General features: G+C 33.1%; 1 long non-coding RNA gene across 1 annotated transcript; it reads right to left on the bottom strand.

Annotated features, from left to right (window-relative positions):
- Positions 1-548: 548 nt before the first annotated feature.
- On the bottom strand, positions 549-1,955 carry LOC108485654 (uncharacterized). Its single transcript, XR_001871343.2, has 4 exons — positions 1,718-1,955; positions 1,270-1,468; positions 1,090-1,152; positions 549-1,007 (listed from the first exon to the last, which is right to left on the bottom strand). It is a non-coding gene; the product is annotated as an uncharacterized LOC108485654 (long non-coding RNA).
- Positions 1,956-22,854: the final 20,899 nt, after the last annotated feature.

Here is a 22,854-nt window from a genome sequence, read left to right as displayed (position 1 = left end):
TTTTAAAACAAATAAATGCGTTTTGAGCGAAATTCCAATTTTCCTTATTATTCAAAAATTCTAAAATAAGGCAATATCCAATATTTGGGAATTCCAGAAATCGTACCCTACCGTGCTGGGTATGATTTTTTGGTGAACTAAATATTTGGATATCCTTTTATAATTTTAGGGTACGAGTTTTTGAAAGTCAAAAATCAATCGTATCTTTGAAGATATAAAGGATCGTATCCAATCGTGCTGGGTATAATGCTGCATATTTTTGAAACGAGAGAATTTTGACAGTTAACTTGAACTATTAATACATTTTAAAGAACTATGCTTTGAACGATATTTTTTTAAAATCTTTGATATAAGGATAGCATCGAATCAATTTGGTACCAATTTTTGAACGTAATGAAGATGCTCACCTTTCCTCATACGTAACCGACTCCCGAACCCATTTTTTTAAAAAAATTTACAAAATTATTTTAAATGGAATAAAAAATTTTAGTAGATGACCTACTCCCACCTAAGCAAAAGAGATTAGTGGCTACTCTACATGTTGATGGTTTCGACAATAAGGTAGAATCAATTAGGAATTCCAGTGAACTAAGTAAAGTGGCAGAGCTTATTAATGAACAAAAGATAGAATGGAAGTCTGATTTAATTTATTCTACCTTCTCTAGAGAAGAAATAATTAGAATTGTACGAATTCCCTTAGCAATGGAACCTCATGCGGACTTCACGGTATGGAAGGGGGAGGCCCAGAGAGAAATCTCGGTGAGAAGTGCTTGTAAACTATTACATGGCTTTATTCTTAATTATTTACAGACTGAGGCTAAGTTATTTTACAAAAAAATTATTGAATATTCACATTTCAGTGAAAATTAAAATCCTAATCTAGAAAATTTCTTGGAATTTTATTCCCCATTTTGTTAATCTTCGGTGCAAGAGATTGCTCTCAGAGGTAGTCTATCCCAGATGTGGGGTAGCTGATGAAAACATTGACCATATCTTCAGAGAATGCCCTGTGGCACGAGAAGTTTGGATTAGCTTGAATTTGGAATGGGTATTAACAAATTTATTTTTATCACACTGGGAGTGGTTTACCTGGGTGTTCAAGAACAGTTCCAGCATTCAATGTCGAGTATTTTGTTGCTCTTTGTGGGCGATCTGGACGGCCAGAAACAAAGCATTACATGAGGGAAAGAAAAGTACAGGTCCAGAAATTGTTGCATGTATAAACAAATATATTAAGGAACTAGAAGGGTGTGAGATTCAGGATTTTACCACGAGGCATGAGTCTATAGGTTGGTGCCCACCAATTGATTCCATTGTCAAATTGAATTTCAATGCCGCTTTTGATGACTCTCAGGCAAAATTAGTCTCATGGGTGGTGGCTAGAAATGCTTCGGGAGAGGTCCTCACCTTCAAAACAGAGGTCCACGGGGAGGTGGCCTCTTCATTTGCAGAAGAGGCCCTTGCGTGCCTTCAAGCAATGTTTTTGGGAAAACAGATGGGGTTCATATCAGTTATCATCGAATGAGTTTTAGTATCAGTAATAAAAAAAAGTAACTCAGAGAATACTAATAAATAGGTGATTGGGGGTAAAATAAGGAACATTCAGCAGCAAAAGCAATTTTTTCACCAAATAACCTTTCAACATACAAACAGATTTGCAAATATTATGGCTCACAACTTAGCTAGAGAAGCGATGAAAGAAGAGTCGCGAACTTACCTGGTCGGAAAGGTCCTTGAGCCAAAATCATTGGAGATGGATCCACGGAGAAGAAATGAACCTGATTGATGGTTGTTTGATAGAGGGTCTCTGCGTGGAAAGTAAAAAGGAAAGTGGAAATTAACGGGTTTTAGAAACCGCTTTTCTGGGGATTAGAATTGATGCATTAAATGCGAAATGCTAATTAGATTCCAACTGCTATCAGACTGGATGTTTTATTTAATTTCTGTTTAGCTTTTTCATCTATTTCTTTAGGAATCATTTAAGTTTTTGCCATAGTTGGGTTTTGTTTTTTGGTGGGCTTGTGGATTTTGATAGCCCATTTGTATCTTTTCTTTCTTCAATATACTAGTCTGATTTTTCTCAAAAAAAAAAAAAAAAAACTTCCCCTTAAGAGTTACTTTATCATGAACATGCCAAAGTGATTTCCTTAATAAAATGTGAGAAAATTAAAAATAATATTAAGACAAGATTAACTATATTTTATATTAGTTTAGGGTATTAGTCTATTAATAAAATGTAAAAAAAATTTATTGCCTTCTTCTTTTGTCATACTAAATTTTCTCTATTATTTAAATAGATTATTCATAAGTATTATATACACCTTTTTTTATTTATTCGAAATAAGTTTTATATATACATGATTTTATATGTGCATTATTATATTTATAAAATATATGTAAGACAAATTTGAAACAAGTTTACATTCAATTAACATTATAAATTAAAAAATTTAAAATATCAATTAAAATTTATTATTGAATATTTAATCTAAATATTTATTAAGAGTAAAGTTTATTATAAAATTAAATACATGAATATTATCTTTTATTTAATAATGATAAATTCATAAATCATCATTACATTCTTAAAAATTATTCAGTGAATAAAAATAATAATGTAACTTTCTTGATATTTTAACTTTCCAAGAAATTAGATTGCATTGGAAGCACCAAATGCTACCTAACTTTCCTTATTCTAGTCTCCGATTATGCAAGTAACTCTCATGCATAGCTATTTAAGGATGTTGTTTTAATTAATTTATTTATTTATTTTTATTTTAAATGAAATTATTATATGTTTTAATGATATTTCATTGAAATTTTTAAGGTTGCATGCGTACTTAACTAAGGACATAATGATGTTTCATTATTTAATTGATTAAATGTCTTCACTTCTATTTTTTTATCATTAAATTTTGTTTTTAATTTTTTTATTTCCTAAAATTTTCATTAAAGTAAGCTAGTGATTAATTAGGATTATAAAATTTATATTATTTTTATTTAAATGGAAAAATAATTTGAATATAATTAGGATATTAAATTATGAATTTCATGCTTCCTGATATAAAATTTTGAATTCCATTAAATGTTAATGCTTATTTTCTTGAGTCCTGAGTTTGATTCTTCTCTTATTTACATTTGTATTTTTTATTTCATGTTATTTTAAGTTTTTATTTTTAATTTATGTTTATAATTAATAAATATATTATTTTCAAGTTTTTTTTATTTTTAATTCATCTATGTTTTATTTATAAAATCAAATAATAAATATGTAATTATTTTTAAAAACATTAACTATTTCTTTAGATATATTTTTCTTTATATATAATATTTATATGTCAATTTTTTATATTCCGACTAATAAACTCCAAGCTCCAAACAACGATTCGATGATTGATACGGTGAATTAGTACCATCGACGAGTATAACATACTTTAGATCCAAGTTGATTTGATGGCCAGTGTTGAAGATTAAAGAAGAAAGCTTTTGGATTTTGGTTTGAATATTTGTAACGTTCAAAGTTAATTTATGGGAAAAAAAAACTAAATTGTAGAAGATAAGGGGAAAGAGACCTTTCGATTGGTATAGACAGTATAGGCAAAGAAGGCCATACAACAACGATTTTAACAGCATAGTTACTTAAATGAAAATTTTTGAATTCATTTAACTCGGACTTAAAATTAAAGGCGAAGGTAGAAAATTTTTTGGAGGGTCGAAATTAAATTGTATTTTTTGTTAATAGTAAAAATGGAATTTCACCATTTTAATAGCCTATATCTTTATAATTTTAATGGATTAGATCAAATTTTTATCGTTTTTGGGAGGACCAAAGTGTAATTTTACTTTTATTAATTTAAAATTTTATAAATTTTCCATTTTAAAGGGATCAGAACTTGCTTAAAATAATTCAAATTTGAAAAGATCGAAATTCATAATGATCCAATAAAAACTTGAAATAATCTAAATCCAAACTCAAAAATTTAAAATAACTCAAGTTTGAAATGATAAATTAAAAAATTAAAAGTATTGATACAATAAATTTTTTATACAAGTGAATAATTGAGGAAGGAGATCGAATCATAAACTTCAAATCAATCAAATTAAAATCCTAACGAGTTATGGGAGATCAAATTGAAAAATTGGTAAGATTCAAAGGCATGTTTAAAATTTAAGGCTTATTAATATTTTTTTTCAAAATATTTTAAACCTTAGAGTTAATAAACCATGGTCCAAGTGCTGTCAAACTTGGCAAACTTAGTTTTTACAAACCTAGCTCTAATACTATCAAATGTAGCGTCTCAACCTGAATCCAGAACGTCACATCTCTTCGTTGATCATCAAAACATACCACAGAAGCCACCATTCAGACTGTATAGGTACACGCTTAATTACCAATAAATAAATGAAATTAAACACGCAAGCCCTAAAATCATGCTCTTCTAACAAAATCATTAAAATGACATTCAAGGGTAAAAATGTCTTTTTACATACAATAAACGAAACATTCATAAAACCACAAATATAAACATGCATACATGCTATGGCATATTATTTCAAATATTAATTGGAAGAAAAGACTAGAACCGTAAGTAAAACTTATTTAATTTTAAAAATAAAGGTTAAGGACTAAATCATAATTTTGGAAAATTTTCCAAAAATATATTTTATAATATTGAAAGTAAAATTATAAAACTAATCTTATAAAACTTGGTCGTGCAAATTTTCTAAACATTGTATTATTTTTAAGGGATTTGATTACTTAGTATAAAAATCAGGACTAAATTGCCATAACCACAAAACATGCCAAATTTCTTTAATCTAACATATTATATAGCATACATAAAACACACAAACATGTTTACAGTCATTAAAACAGACAACAATACAATTCAAAACTTCATCCAATTATCTATACTACCATGCATTTACAAGTCCACAACCAATTTACCATACATAACATCCATTAACATGCATACTCGTTCAAGCATTTCAAGTAACATTATAAAACAATCCAAAGTCCTAAAAATCAATTAAACAGATCATAATGTCTTATTACAATCCAAACAAAACAAAGTCTAATTCCCTCTATGGATAAGTCCAACATAGCCTTTATTATTTGCAAATTCAAACCAAGTCACCTACTTAAAAAATTGCCTTGCTTTGAATCACCACTTGCATACTACCCCCCTCCTCACACAAGCTATTTTTCTGCAAAATAAACATAAGAAAGTGTAAACTTTTTCAAATTCAGAGAGTGCTCATGGTTTGCAACCATTAGGCATAAAATACATAATTGAAGAGAGCACACTAAGTCAAGAAATCATGGTATAGCATCAAAGATATCTCATTACACTCATAACGATATATTGGCATAATGTGACAAGGAACATATATATAATCAGTAATGCATTGGATAAGCAGATCTCCAAACACTCCATATGACTCAAAGAGTCATACACTATCTCCATATAAGTGTAGCATGAATGCTAACACTCTCCAAACACTCCACTCTATCTTTAATAAATGGAGCTATGCTCTACTTTCCCTTATCCCTCTATCGTTATCTTCGGGACATAATGCCTCATCATAAACAATAAAGGTGAATACTCACTATCTTATGGCATGTAAATGATATCTAAAACTTCCAAGTGTTCAAAATGCCAACATATCCACTTAAATACACATTTACATATTGTTTTATACACATATTCACTTGTTAATAACACTTTCACAATTCATTATATGCACTCTCAAGTGCTAACACATTTGCTCAAAAGAGCCATAGTTACTTTAAAACATAATAGTGTGCAAGATTTAGCAGTTCACTTAACAAACACTGCCAAATTCACTTATCACTTGCTTAAATATTTTATGTGATTTTTTACGACCTCACATACAAGCATCATATGTAATAGGATATAGTTTAGGGTTCTCTCAGACTTAAGTTAGGTATTTAGAACAACCTAAGCTCCCTTCAACCTTAGGAATCATGCTTAAAAGCTACAATTCCAACGGCTACCCTAGTCAACACCTTTTGCACAATGATCTCAAATGAGCTTTTCTTTCTCTTTCACCTTGCTCGTAGAAGTTCCCGACGAGTCTGGCACTTTGCATACAAATTAAATACATCAAAAACACATTATTAATAGCCATAGACTCAAACAAACAACAGCAAAATCACCATTCTAAGCTTACTTTCTCATACCGAAAATCAACTCATTTTTCCAAAATGTCAGGTTTCCTCACTCGATTTTTGCTCCTAAACCTTAATTAACCTATTATTATAAACATAAACCTTTAATTTTACCTAATCTGACAAATTTTAAATTTTTGAAAAATCAAGCTTGTGTCTCAAAATTCATTAAAATTAGATACCGGTCTATAAAATTGAGTTCAAATACCTTCTATTTGGTTCAAAATAGGTTAGAAATCAATCAAAAATAGTAGGTTAGCCATTATTTCGGATTTCACTATTGTTGAACCAAGATTCGATTAAAAAGCTTTAAATGTTAAAAATTCTCAACACACTCAATTAAATTCCAAATTAGAAAAACAACCTTAATCTAGTCATAATAAGTCAAGACATTACCTCAATTTGAAGAAAACAACATTTTTTGGAGCTAATTTGAAGTTGAACGTGAGAAGGATAATGACGAATTTGATGAGGATTTAATGATTTTTCTTTAAAATTGGAAGGTGTTGAGGTGTTTGGATAGTTAGAAAATCACTAAAGATGAGTTAATTTCGAGAGAAAATATCAAATTTAAATTTGAGAATTTTTGTTGAATGAGAAATCAAATTAAGAAACGGTTGGGTGTTCATATAGCCAATCAATTTTTAAATATTGGGTTATTACCCTTTTGTCCCCTTCCTATTTCTTTCTTTATTCAAATCAACCCTAATTCAATTTAGAACTCATTACTTTAAAATTTGAGCTCGTATTTAATTCCATTTTAACTTAATTAATTCTCGAACAACAAACTTTAATTTCTTTTATTAATTAATTAATTTTTTAATTATGGTTTTTGTTTTAATATTTTATTTAATTATTTATTACAATCGTAGTTTCCGGCACCTAACTCAAATACTCGATCTACTACTTCGGTCTTACTAACCTGATTTTTGGGATGAAAGACTTACCTTAACCCACCAAATACTAAACTCATTGTTACTTAAACCTTCACTTGATACCAGGGGTGTAACACCCCAAAAATTTGATTGTTGGCTGTAGAATTTTATCGTACTTACTTCTCTATATCTGTGATTAAGTGCTTCTTTTATGTGTTCGAGGTCAAGGTTTCGAGTCGTTCTTTTAAAAGATCCTACTATTTTATTTTAATTGAATCCCTATTCTTGATCTATCGACTTAAGTTTAATTATGTTTAATTCTATGTCAAGAATGAGCCTATTGGTTAAGTGGTTAAGCATCTGTTCTCTTACCGATCTTATGTTCAAGTCTTTGTGGAAACAATGTATGGTTGGTAAACAGGGATCGATTTTTTAGCAAGGTACGGAATGTATCGTCAAATATTCAATATGATTCCACAAGATCTAGTTTAGTTCAAGTAACGGATTTTCGCCAATTGAAAGGATCTTCTGATCAATCCAGAGATCGTTTCGATTCCATTAGTAATGATGATTTGAAATATCACACATTGATCAATCAAAGAGAGATTTAACAACTAAAAGAAAGATCGATATTTAGTTGGCTATTTTTTTTAAAGTTAATTATTTTAACACACGGACAATCTAGGTTTGATCCTCAGCAATGATGTAAATTTCAATTTTTACTCGCTGTTTATGAGTTAGGACCATACAGGCAGTAGACACGGGCGTGTGTCCAAGCCATGTGAATCACTGTTTTGGAAAGTAAAGTTACACGGGCTAACGCATGGGCATGTGCTAGGCTATGTGGAGCCACACGGGCCAGCCATCCAGGCAGTGTGAAACCATGCGGACATGTGGACTAAAAATTAGAATTTTTCCCTTGAGCTCCAAGAGTTGTTTGAAATGAATGTTGGCCTTTTGTGGGGTTCCATATGAAACGAATTAAACTGTATAAATTGTTATTTTGTGATATGAGATTGTATACTGAATATTTATAATGGTATTGATTGTGAAAATTGGTAACGACATAGATATATTCTATGAGCATAAACTATATATGAATGACAATTTAAGCATCATTGTTAACTGTCATCTGAAATATCTATCTGTATTGGGTGGGAATTGGGTAAAGAATGAAGTGTTCTATTTTGAATTAGTGACTAAGCCACCGGTATCTGTAATCTGATCTGGTAGCTAGTCTATAATTATCGAAAAGTGTTCTGCTGATACTATGGTGTGTAGGCCTGGATAAGTATTAAATACTCAATTTGGTGTGTTGGGTTGGTTGGAGATTGTGTGTAGCAGATGAGGGTAGAAAAATTGCTTTTATTCTGTATCTAGGAATAAACTGACTTGTTATCTGACCGATTTGTTTTGATCTACTAAAGTACAGATTATCTTCTTTATCTAATTTCGAATATGAATTTGGGAGCTTATTAATTTAACTTTAACTATGTTTGAATATATAATTGTTTCTTTATTGAAGTTATTAATTTATTTTTTCTTTTAATTGAATTATAGGTAACCATAGACATGATTGGGTTGGTGGATCGGGCGCTCGGTCACACTTTTTATAAACTATGATTACTATTAGTTAATTTCAGTATTTTCTAGAGATTTGACTTTCTAAATGATAATTTCTGGTGTAAACGTTATGTTTGTTAAATTCCTTGGTTTGGAAGACTTTGAAATTATATTTTGACAAATATTTGATGTAGCTCTCCAAATTTGGTTTTGTCATTTAGGCCGAGTATAAGTTGCTACATTTAGTGGTATTAGAACTAGGTTCCGAACACTTGAGCTGTGTTTTTGAGATATTGTTTTAATAAAAATATGTTTTAAAAGAAATACATATTCGAATAATTCTAATAACTAATTTTTTAAAAGATCGAGTTCCGATGCCAAACCTGTAAGTGTTCCTACTTTAGCTATACTATTAGCTAGAAACTACTATAGTAACTAAAATTATGGGACTTTGATATGAGTTGTGAATTAATATATCTGATGAGAATTCTAAATTGATCTGTGCACTTTTGGCATTATAGATAAACTGATATTATGAGTTCACGCGGTAGTCGTGGATATGATTCTCGTAGGCGTCATGGACACCGATGGGGAGCTCGAACAAAGCCATCCTTTATGGGTAGTATGCCTAACTTGGAAACCGGCGAAACTATTGGAACTCCTACTGTTGAGATTGGGTCTTAGACTCCTACCGTTGGGGCCGACGAATTATCCCAGGCTATGTTATGTGTGCTGAAGAGGGTTGCTGTGACCCATTCTGGATCTGGGAGCCATGGTTTAGTTACTGAGCGACTCCAGTCAAATGACACTGAGTTATTTAGAGGTATTATGGGACTCTTCCCTACAGTGGCCGAATGTTAGTTAGAGGCCACTGAGCGTATAAAGAACGGCATTATCTACACTTTTATACAAAAACTGAAGGGTGTTGTATCTCTACTCTGAGATGAAGCCTATCAGTGGTGATTGACGATTGTGCAGAGTCCTCAGCCCGAAAAAATTACTTGGGACCACTTCAAGAATGCCTTCTAGAGTAAATAAGTAGGGGCAAGTTACTTGGAGGCTCGTCGGTGCAAGTTTATGAATTTAATTCAGGGTAAGAGGTTTGTGGTCAAATGTGAGGCTGAGTTTTTAAGATTAAGCAAATATGCTCGAGCATTGGTGGCATCTGATTATGGTAAAAGTGTAAGGTTTCAAAAAGGTTTACATTAGGATCTACGAGTCCTGATAGCTCTTCAAAAGGAGCGAGTATTTGCAACTTTGGCTGGCAAGGCTAAGATAGCAAAAGAATTTAAACACACTAAGCACGAGAGGCAAGACCGAAAGAGAGATCAAAGTAAGGTTACTAAGAATTCGGGTCCCTCTAGTTTTATGCAGCACTCTAAGAAACGGGTTAGATTTGACGGGCCTCTAAGGACTGAGGCACCAGCTACAGCGATTAAGGTTTAGACCTGTAGTTACTGTGGGAGAAGTCATCGAGGCTAGTGTTGGAAAAAGTTGAGGGCTTGTCTTTGATGTGGATCAATGGAACATAGTGTTCGGGACTTACCCCAACGAATTGATCAGGTGCAAGCTCCTTCATTGGCAGCCACTTCGGATCATGTTCAACCTCCGAGAGTAGTGCAATAGCCATTTAGGGGCCGTGATATGGCCGGGAGTGGTTTTCGTTCTGATCGAGGTCAGAGAGGACCGAGCAAAAGTGCAGGCCAAACTGAGGCACATCAACTTACTTTTGTGTGTGCGACGTAGGATCGCGAGGATAGGGTCGATGCTGACGTTATAGCGGGTACATTCTTTATTCATGTTATTCAATATTTTGTTTTAATTGATATAGGGTCTACACACTCATCTATATATCTAGTATTATATCTGTGAAATTGGGTATTTCTGTTGAATGTACTGCTAGAGAGGTTTTTGTGATTACTCTTTGGGTTAGTCGGTTCGGGTTGACTAAATATATAGACGGGTTTCGTTAGAGATTCAAGGGTTAGTATTTCTAGCTAACTTAATGGAGTTGCTTTTTGATGAGTTTCATCTAATTTTAGGAATGGATTAGCTCGTGGAACATCGGGTCAGTCTAAATTGTGCCTCTAAAAAAGTTACCTTAAAAACTGACAAGAATTGCGAGATCGTTATGATTGGTAAGCGTCAAGATTTCCTCTCTAATGTAATCTCCGCCCTAATAGCTAAAAAAACTAGTTCGAAAAGATTGCAAGACATGCCTTCTTTTTGTGTCTAATTTTGTTTCTGCAAAGCTTTCCGTTAAAGATATTCATACGGTAAAAGACTTCTCAGATGTTTTCCCCAATGAGTTACCTAGTGTGCCTCCAAACAAGGAGATTCGATATAGAATTGTTATCGGGTATTGCTCCAGTGTCCATTGCACCGTATCGTATGGCACCGAAGAGGCTTGCAAAGTTAAAAGTTTAACTTCAGGAACTTCTTGATCAAGGGTTCATTAGGTCATATGTGTCTCTATGGGGAGCACTGATTTTTTTTGTCAAGAAAGATGGTTCCATCAGAATATGTATAGATTACTGTTAGCTAAACAAGTTGATAGTAAATAATAAGTATCTATTACCAAGGATCGATGATTTATTCGATCATGTCTGTAGGGCATCGGTATTCTCTAAAATTGATCTTCAATCTAGGTACTATCAACTCAAGGTTAAGGAGACTGATGTGTACAAGACTGCTTTTAGGACTCACTATGGGTATTACGAGTTCCTAGTTATGCCATTTTGTTTGATGAACGCTCCAGCTGCATTTATGGACTTAATGAATCGAGTGTTTCAGCCGTATTTGGATAAGTTTATTGTAGTTTTTATAGACTACATTCTGATTTATTCCAAGATTGAGTCTGAGCACGATAAGCACCTTCGTATTGTTCTGTAAACACTCCATGAAAAATAACTATATGCTAAGTTTAGTAAGTGTGAGTTTTGGTTATAAGAAGTTTCCTTTCTGAGGTATGTTGTGACTGTCGGATCCAGATCGATCTAGGTCTATCCCAAGAAAATTAAGGTTATGGTCGAGTGAATACAGTCAAAGAATGTGTCTAATCTTTGAAGCTTTCTAGGCTTGGCAGGGTATTATCGGAGGTTTGTCAAGGGTTTTCTCTGATTATGTCCCCTTTGACTAAGTTATTACGCAAAAACACCCAATTTGCGTGGTCTGATGAATAGCAGCCGAGCTTCAAAAAGCTCAAGTCTGTTCTGACACAAGCTCCTGTTTTAGTTAAGCCTGAATTAGGTAGGGAGTTTGTGGTTTACAGTGATACATCGTGCGTCGGTTCGAGATGTGTTCTAATGCAAGATAGTAAAGTCATAGCATATGTGTCTCGGCAACTTAAGTCAAACGAAGGTAATTATCCTACTGATAAAACTTTAAAATGATATACTTTTATGTGTTAATTACATATATATTTTGGGTATGATCCTATTAATTTGTGTTTTTTATGGTTTTTTTATCTTGTAAGAACTAAATTAAAGGCAAAAAGAAATTTGAGGGTAAAAAGCGTGAATTTAAAGATAAAATGGGTCAAAATGCGATATAGGGAAGAAGTGGTACTGAAAATACAAAGTGTTGAAGACTTAAGGCAAATTTTCAAAGAAGAGATTTATGGACCTAAAACTTTGTTTAAATTTGAATTCTATTTTTAGGATTATTGTTAGGATTATTATATTGTTTAGATTTAATTTCAAATTATATCTCTTAAACATTATCATCTAGAGTTTAAATAGGAACTAATTAAGGTTTTTCACGTACTATAAATAAGAGATGGAGTGACATAAATACTGATTCATCACTTCTATAAAAAAAACTCCTTCCCCTTAAGGCTCTTAGCCTTTTGTTTCTTTCCCTTTCTAACAAAATTTCGTTCATTATACTTGTGTTTTTATTCCCAAAAAAATGAGTAACTAAACTCGTCTAGCCAAAGGTGTAATGGCCTAAATTCAAGGTTATCGGAACAGTGGTTTCGTAACCACAAATCCGATTTAAAGAAAAATTTATTTCAATATTTTTGCATGAAAATTGATATGATAGGAAAATCGTATGAAAATATTGATAGAAAAATTTTACCGATTTAGTGATTAGATAGAAAAAAGAAATTATTAAAGAAATTGGGTAAAACCAAGGTATCGAGACCTCTATCTCGTAAAACCGAGTCAAAAATAATTTTATAAATATTTATGAAATGTTATTAATGTGGTATTAAAATTTCGTTAGGAAATTTTAATGTTTGGGTAGTCAATTAAATGAAAAGGACTAAATTGTAATAGGTGTAAAAGTTGCTAGAATAATTAAATAGCTTAAAAGTCTAATGAGAAAGGATTTAAAAGGCAATTACACCCAAAAGTTATTTGGGCTGGACGGCAAGGGTATGAAATCAACAGAAAAATTGATAAATTAAGGTAAAATTGGAATATTGCAAAATTAACTAAATAAAGCTAGGACTAAATAGGAAATATCTAGATTTCTCTTCAATTCTCTTCAATTACAGCAGCTAAAAATGCCACAGGAGGGTTCTCTAACCTGGTATTTCATAATTTTTGCACCAAGTGAGTTAATCCTTGCCTTTTTCTTGTAATTTTTGTGTTTCTAAGACTTTTACAACTAGGTCCTACTATTAAATTCATTAGTTTTTGATTTCATGGATGAAATTGAAAGTCACCATGGTTGAGTGCTGTAATTTTATGATGAAATAGAATGAAATTAAAGCTTTAATTTGTTTATGAGATGATTTTATTAGGTAATTTCAAAAGAAATTGATTTTTAGGACCTAATTATGAAAATGCTTGGAATTAAAGTCTATTGCTGAAATTCTGAGTCCTAAAGGTTGTAAACTAGTTTAAGGTGATAGAATAAAATGCTAATTGAGAAAAATCAGCTCAATTGAGAGGCTAATTGAGTAGGGGCGAAATTATCATTTATTAAAAGCTTAGGGGAAAAATGTTAATAAACAGCTTGCACAAAAACAGTTTGGACAGACGAGAGACTAACTTTGAAAAATCACCATAAATTGTAGAAATCGAATTAGAAGATGAAAAAAAATATGGCATTAAAGCTTATTTAGTTTCTCATAGAAGAAATAGTGTAAGCAATGGATTTGTAAATTTTGAGATATAATGAATTTTGTGAGACAAGGTCAGAATGAATTCGGGTTCTCCTGTTCTGACTTTGAAAAATCATAAAAAATTTAAGAAAAACAATTTTGGGCTTAAATTTATATGTCTAGAATCCTTAATGAGTATATTTTTAACAGAAACAAACAATAACATCATTTGAATTCTGTATGAAGAGATAATTAATTTTTAGTGAAGAAGGGTCGAATCGTAAAGCGGTAGAACAGGGGTGAATTTAAAGAATAAACTGTACTTATTAGCTAAACCAAAAATTCTGAAAATTTTATGGTAAAAAGATATATGAGTCTAGTTTCAGGGAAAATTAATGGATCTTAATTTGGAGTTCCGTAGCTCAAGTTATAAATAATTTAGTGACTGTGACTCAAGTAGACAACTTTGAATGAACTATAAATAATAGTTGCATTATAGAGAATGTTGCATATGAACATGAAATGTATTAAATTGATAATTAAATTTATTTATTTAGATCCGGAAGATTCAAATACGAAGCTAGATCAAGGAAAGGAAAAAGTTCGGGATTAGTAGATTTTTATTGTTTACAAACAAGTATCAAGGTATGTTCGTGTAACTTGAATTATATTCTTAAATGCTTGAGATTGTATGTTATTGATGTGAATATAATTTGAGTGTTCATTGTATGAAAATTAATGAAACATTGATATATTTGATAAAATGGGAAGAAATCCGGTTGAATGAAAGGAAAATTGATGGATCTCGAAAAGGAATTGACGGTAAAAGGATCTAGCCGGATGGGTGATCCTATCTGATATAGCCCTCCAGAAGAATATGTGTAAAATGGATTTAGCCCGGACGGTAATCCGAATTAGGGTCTGAATTTAGCTTTGATGGTAATTGGATCCAAGCTCATTAGAGTAATTGTCGTTGCAGGATTTAGCACAGAGTGGTAATCTCGACAATACTCTATGAGTTTATATTGCGGGATTTAGCTCGATGGTAATCCCGCTGCAAGGTTGAGGTTCGCGGGAGTGTTCTCTCTGAAATGGAAATGTGCGCACATGAATATGAATTGACGGACCCGGAATTGTACACTAAAAGTGTACCTCTGAAAATCCATCGAAATTTCGATAAATTCAACGGGATAAATATGGAAAATAATAAGGGAATGAAAATAATGGTATTGATGAGTACATCAATCATGGTATATATTATTGGTACATGGAAATTATTGTACTAACTTGAATGTTGAGTTTGTGCATATTAGGGTAATAATGCATTGAATGGATATATGGATGTTTATTGTATTGTATTGAAAATATTAGGTAAGTATAATTCTTGTTACATGAGCTTACTAAGCACGAAGTGCTTACCCCGTTTCCTTTTTCCCTGTATTGTAGTGTTAAGAGCTCGGAGGTCGGATTTGGTGGGAGACACATCACATCGTCAACCTCGGGATTTCAAAGATATAAAGAAACTTTATTTTGGAAATCAATGGCATGTATAAGCTAACAAAGTAAATGTTAATGTGAAATGAATGTAAAGTTAGCCGTTAGTATGGTTAACAAACCTGGTTTTAGATATGTGATGACGTTATCTTATAAATATGCATAAATTTATCTTGAAAATATGTTGAATTGATTTGGTTGATTTGGATTGGTCTCGATTTAATATTGCAGGGAATATTAGATATTTATAAAGGAGCTATATTGAATATAAAAAAAAATTAATTCGTAAACTCCGGTAATGCCTCGTACCCTATTCCGGCAATGAATACGGGTAGGGTATTACATTTATTGGTATCAGAGCTACGGTTTAGCCGGTTCTAGGACCGATGTAGCAAATACGGGATTAGCTACACATGCCATTTAAATTATTATTGATAGTGTGATATCTCCTGACTATTTAAAATGTGTTTTTCTTATAGTAATGTTATCCGACCGAGCTCAATCTGAGGAAGCTAGGAGTCATGCTCCGGCTTCTCCGGCTTCAGTACAAAGCGAAGAAACTAGTAGTAGAAAGCCCGAGACAGAGGGTCGAGGGGAGGTGGCAAAAACAACCTTCTTTCAAATGATGAATGAATGGTTTAATCAATGTTTAAGAACTAACCTTGTAGTGCAGCAAGTTCAAGCTTCCCCTCCTGCTCCTTCATCGGTTCCCGAGATCCCACAGGGTGCAGGTACTGAATCTGTCAGAAAAGGAAAAGCTCCAGTAGATAAAATTCAAAAATATGGGGCCGAAGAATTTTGAGCAGCAGTTGATGATGATTCTGAACGGGCTGAATTCTGGTTAGAAAACACTACTCGGGTTCTGGTTGAATTATCTTGTATACGAGAAGAATGTCTGAAATGTGCCGTCTCACTGCTAAAAGACACAGCTTACCATTGGTGGAATACTAAAGCTTCAGTTGTTCCGAAAGAAGAAATTACATGGGAATTCTTTCAGACCGAGTTTAGAAAAAAATATATCAGCCAGAGGTTTCTCGATCAGAAAAGAAAAGAATTTCTTGAGTTGAAACAGGTAATGATCAAGATTCTGAATATGAAAGAGAATTTGTTCGATTGAGTAAATATGATCGAGAATGGGTACAGTCAGAAGCTGAAATATGCAAACGATTCGAAGAAGGGTTAAATGAAGACATTAAACTACTGATCGGAATTCTTGAAATTCGATAGTTTGCTACATTGGCAGAGAGAGCTTATAAAGCAGAAGAATTGAGCAAAGAAAAGAAACAGGCTGAGAGGGAAGCTCGAATTTTTAGTAAAAAACCGATGGGAAAATCCTAGTTTTCTGCTTCAAAGAAATTAAAGAAGTATCAGGATCGTTCTACTTCAGCCATTGGGTATTCGGGCAGAGATTAAGGTTCTCAACGCACTAATTCAAGACCTTCTACTCCATCAGTGACCAGTGTTGGTAGTGTTGGCACTCTTAAACCGAGATGCCAGTACTGTAATAAAGCTCATTTTGGTGAATGTCGATTAAAGAGCGGGGCTTGTTACCGATGTGGTTCTTTTGACCATTTCCTCAGAGATTGTCCAGAAAGAGGTGAAAAAGAAGTTGAACAGATATCGAAGGCGAGTAATTCAATTTCGAGAGGTAGACCACCTCGACCATCCGGTAATGTCAGTGGTAGTTGAGGAGCTACAAAAGATACTGTAGGTAGGCCTGAGGCACGAGCACCTCCTAGGACATATGCCATTCGTGCCAGAGAAGATGCCTCAGCACCCGATGTTATTACTGATACATTTTCTTTACTTGATACTGATATTACTGCATTAATTGATCCTGGTTCTACGCATTCATATATATGTGTTAAACTTGCAATTGTTAAAAATTTACCTGTTGAACCTACTGAATTTGTGGTTAAAGTCTCGAACCCCCTAGGCCAGTCTGTGTTGGTGGATAAAATTTGTAAAAATTGTCCATTGATGGTAAGAGGTTATTGTTTCCCGGCTGATTTGATGTTACTGCCATTTGATGAATTTGACGTGATATTGGGCATGGATTGGTTAACCCAGCATGATGCGATAGTAAATTGTAGACAAAAATATATTGTGCTAAAATGTCAGAATGGTGAGTTGCTCCGGGTTAAATCTGATCAAACAGAGGGGTTATCTGATGTGATTTCAGTAATGGCAGCACAAAGGTATGTCAAAAAAAGGTATGATGCTTACTTGGCTTATGTACTCGACACCAAGGTATCTGAGTCAAAGATACGATAGCCCGATGAGTATGTGAATTTTTCGATTTGTTTCGAGAGGAATTACCAGATTGCCACCAGAAAAAGAAGTGGAATTTTCTATAGATTTGATTCCGGGAACTACTCCGATCTCCATAGCTCCATATCGTATAGCTCCTACAGAATTAAAGGAGTTAAAGACACAGTTGCAAGAACTTGTTGACAGGGGTTTTGTCCGACCGAGTCATTCACCTTGGGGTGCTCCGGTTGCTTTGTGAAAAGAAAGATGGGTCTTTGAGATTGTGTATCGACTACCGGCAGCTTAATAAAGTAACCATAAAGAATAAGTACCTGTTACCCCGAATTGATGATTTATTTGATCAGCTGAAAGGTGCTACTATATTTTCAAAGATTGATCTTCGATCGGTTATTATCAGTTACGGGTAAAGGAGTCAGATGTGCCAAAAACAGCCTTTAGAACCAGGTAGGGGCATTATGAGTTTCTAGTTATGCCATTTGGGCTAACTAATGCACCTGCAGTATTCATGGATTTGATGAACCGAATATTCAGACCGTACTTAGACAGATTTGTAGTAGTATTCATTGATGATATTTTGGTTTATTCTGGGATGAAGAAGAACATGCGAAACATTTGAGAATTGTGTTGCAAATTCTATGAGAGAAGCGATTATATGCTAAATTCAAGAATGTGAATTTTGGCTTGAAGTGGGTTTTCTTGGCCACATTGTATCTGCCAAGGCATCGGGTAGATCCAAGTAAAATATCAGCTATTGTCAATTGGAATCCACCGAAGAATGTATCTGAAGTTAGAAGTTTCTTGGGTTTAGCTGGTTATTATCGGAGATTTTTACAAGGGTTCTCTATGATAGCTTCTCCAATGACTCGATTATTGCAAAAAGATGTAAAGTTCGAGTGGACTAATGAATGTCAACAAAGTTTCAACCAATTGAAAAACCTATTAACAAAAGCACCTGTATTAGTGCAGCCTGAACCGGGTAAGGAATTTGTTATTTACAGTGATGCCTCATTAAATAGTTTATGTTGTGTTTTGATGCAAGAAGGTAAAGTAATAGCCTATGCTTCAAGAAAACTTAAACCACATGAAAGAAATTACCCAGTACATGATCTTGAATTAGTTGCTATTGTATTTGCGCTGAAGATATGGCGGCATTACTTGTACGGTGAGAAATGTCATATTTATACTAATCATAAAAGCTTGAAATATTTGATGACACAGAAAGATTTAAATTTGAGACAGCGCAGGTGGCTTGAACTGATAAAGGACTATGATTTGGTTATTGATTACCATCCGGGTAAGGCTAATGTTGTAGCTGATGCTTTGAGCCGGAAATCTCTGTTTGCTTTACGAGCTATGAATACCCAGTTATCATTGACTGATGATGGTTCAATCCTAGTAGAATTAAGAGCTAAACCGACATTTTTACAGCAAATATGTGAAGCTCAGATAAATGATGAGAAGTTACAAGTTAAACGGGCACAGTGTGAGTCAGGTAATGATTCTGAATTTCAGATTGGTTCTGATAGTTGTTTATTATTCGAGGTAGGTATGTGTACCTCGAATTCGAGCTCATACTGTAAGATTCTACGCGAGGCTTACAGCAGATTTATGTCTCGTACATCCGGGAGTAATAAAATGTATAATGATCTCAAAAAGATGTACTTGTGGTCGGGAATGAAACGTGATATCTCTGAGTTTGTATCAAGGTGCTTAATATGTTAACAAGTTAAAGCTGAACATCAGGTACCTTCGGGGTTACTTCAGCCAATTACTATACCAGAATGGAAATGGGAAAGAATCATTATGGATTTTGTATCGGGGCTACCTTTGACTCCGAGGAAAAAAAGATGCTATTTGGGTGATTGTTGACCGATTAACAAAGTCAGCTCACTTTATTCCGGTACGTATGGATTATTCTTTAGATAAACTAGTGAACTGTACATATCCGAGATTGTCGCTACATGGAGTGCTGTCTCCATTATATCGCATGAGATCCCCGATTTACGCCTCGCTTTCTAGGACAAATTGCAAGAAGCCTTGGATACTCGGTTGTATTTCAAAGATCGCATCTCATCCTCAGACAGATAGTCAATCTGAGCGTGTAATTCAAGTATTGGAAGATATGCTCCGATGTTGTATACTAGAGTTTGAAGGTAATTATGAGAGGTATCTACCTTTGATTAAATTTGCTGACAATAATAGCTTATCGATCTAGTATTAAAATGACTCGTATGAAGCTTTGTATGGTAGAAAATGTAGAACACCGTTATATTGGATGAGCTTAGTGAAAGGAAGATACATGGGGTTGATTTGATCCGGGAAGCAGAAGAAAAAGTAAAGGTTATTCGGGATAGTCTAAAAGCAGCTTCCGATCGTCAAAAATCATATGCCGACCTTAAACGAAAAGAGATTGAATTTCAAGTCGGTGACAAGGTATTTCTGAAAGTGTCTCCTTGGAAGAAAGTCCTTCGATTCGGTCGAAAGGGTAAACTGAGTCCAAGATTTATCGGGCCTTATGAATCATAGAAAGAATTGGGCCGGTCACTTATCGATTGGCATTACCACCGGAACTTGATAGAATCCATAATGTTTTTCATGTATCTATGTTACGACGATATCGATCAGATCCTTCACATGTTATTTCTCTGACAGAAGTAGAGATTCAACCGGATATGACTTACAGTGAAGAACCGGTCAAGATATTGGCACGGGAGACAAAAGAGCTTAGAAATAAAAAGATAAATTTAGTGAAAGTATTATGGCAAAAGCACGGGATTGAAGAAGCGACATGGGAACCGGAGGAGGCAATGAGGAAACAATACCCAAATCTCTTTACTGGTAATATTTTCGAGGACGAAAATCCTAAAAGGGGGGAGAGTTGTAATGGCCTAAATTCAAGGTTATCGGAATAATGGTTTCGTAACCACAAATCCAATTTAAAGAGAAATTTATTTCAATATTTTTGCATGAAAATTGATATGATAGGAAAATCGTATGAAAATATTGATAGAAAAATTTTACCGATTTAGTGATTAGATAGAAAAAGAAATTATTGAAGAAATTGGGTAAAAACAAGGTATCGAGACCTCTATCTCATAAAACCGAGTCAAAAATAATTTTATAAATATTTATGAAATGTTATTAATGTGGTATTAAAATTTCGTTAGGAAATTTTAATGTTTGGGTAGTCAATTAAATGAAAAGGACTAAATTGTAATAGGTGTAAAAGTTGCTGGAATGATTAAATAGCTTAAAAGTCTAATGAGAAAGGATTTAAAAGGCAATTAGACCCAAAATTTATTTGGGCTGGACGGCAAGGGTATGAAATCAGCAGAAAAATTGATAAATTAAGGGTAAAATTGGAATATTGCAAAATTAACTAAATAAAGCTAGGACTAAATAGGAAATATCTAGATTTCTCTTCAATTCTCTTCAATTACAGCAGCTAAAAACGCCATAGGAGGGTTCTCTACGCTGGTATTTCATAATTTTTGCACCAAGTGAGTTAATCCTTGCCTTTTTCTTGTAATTTTTGTGTTTCTAAGACTTTTACAACTAGGTCCTACTATTAAATTCATTAGTTTTTGATTTCATGGATGAAATTGAAAGTCACCATGGTTGAGTGCTGTAATTTTATGATGAAATAGAATGAAATTAAAGCTTTAATTTGTTTATGAGATGATTTTATTAGGTAATTTCAAAAGAAATTGATTTTTAGGACCTAATTGTGAAAATGCTTGGAATTAAAGTCTATTGCTGAAATTCTGATTCCTAAAGGTTGTAAACTAGTTTAAGGTGATAGAATAAAATGTTAATTGAGAAAAATCAGCTCAATTGAGAGGCTAATTGAGTAGGGGCGAAATTATCATTTATTAAAAGCTTAGGGGAAAAATGTTAATAAACAGCTTGCATAAAAACAGTTTGGACAGCAGCAGTAGACTAACTTTGAAAAATCACCATAAATTGTAGAAATTGAATTAGAAGATGAAAAAAAATATGGCATTAAAGCTTATTGAGTCTAGTTTCTTATAGAAGAAATAGTGTAAGCAATGGATTTGTAAATTTTGAGATATAATGAATTTTGTGAGACAAGGTCAGAATGAATTCGGGTTCCCCTGTTCTGACTTTGAAAAATCATAAAAATTTAAGAAAAACAATTTTGGGCTTAAATTTATATGTCTAGAATCCTTAATGAGTATATTTTTAATAGAAATAAACAATAACATCATTTGAATTCTGTATGAAGAGATAATTAATTTTTAGTGAAGAAGGGTCAGAACTGTCGACAGTAGAACAGGGGTGACTTTAAAGAATAAACTGTACTTATTAGCTAAACCAAAAATTCTGAAAATTTTATGGTAAAAAGATATATGAGTCTAGTTTCAGGGAAAATTAATGGATCTTAATTTGGAGTTCCGTAGCTCAAGTTATAAATAATTTAGTGACTATGACTCAAGTAGACAGCTTTGAATGAACTATAAATAATAGTTGAATTATAGAGAATGTTGCATATGAACATGAAATGTATTAAATTGATAATTAAATTTATTTATTTAGATCCGAAGATTCAAATACGAAGCTAGATCAAGGAAAGGAAAAGTTCGGGATTAGTAGATTTTATTGTTTACAAACAAGTATCAAGGTATGTTCGTAACTTGAATTATATTCTTAAATGCTTGAGATTGTATGTTATTGATGTGAATATGATTTGAGTGTTCATTGTATGAAAATTAATGAAACATTGATATATTTGATAAAATGGGAAGAAATCTCGGTTGAATGAAAGGAAAATTTGATGGATCTCTGAAAAGGAATTGACGGTAAAAGGATCTAGCCCGGATGGGTGATCCTATCCTGATATAGCCCTCTCAAGAATATGTGTAAAATGGATTTAGCCCGGACGGTAATCCGAATTAGGGTCTGAATTTAGCTCGACTGTAATTCAGATCCAAGCTCATTAGAGTAATTGTCGTTGCGATTTAGCCCGGACCGGTAATCCCGACAATACTCTATGAGTTTATATTGCGGATTTAGCTCGACCGTAATCCCGCCGCAAGGTTGAGGTTCATGAGTGTGCTCTCTGAAATGGAAATGTCGCACATGAATATGAATTGACGGACTTAATTGTACACTAAAAGTGTACCTCTGAAAATCCATCGAAATTCGATAAATTCAACGGATAAATATAGAAAATAATAAGGGAATGAAAATAATGGTATTGATGAGTACATCAATCATGGTATATATTATTGGTACATGGAAATTATTGTACTAACTTGAATGTTGAGTTTGTGCATATTAGGGTAATAATGTATTGAATGGATATATGGATGTTTATTGTATTGTATTGAAAATATTAGGTAAGTATAATTCTTGTTACATGAGCTTACTAAGCACGAAGTGCT

The sequence above is a fragment of the Gossypium arboreum genome, chromosome 6, assembly GCF_025698485.1.
Source record: "Gossypium arboreum isolate Shixiya-1 chromosome 6, ASM2569848v2, whole genome shotgun sequence".
In the NCBI taxonomy this organism is placed as follows: Eukaryota; Viridiplantae; Streptophyta; class Magnoliopsida; order Malvales; family Malvaceae; genus Gossypium; species Gossypium arboreum.
The sequence above is the reverse complement of the archived record's forward strand: the minus strand, read 5'-3'. Positions and strand labels throughout refer to the sequence as shown.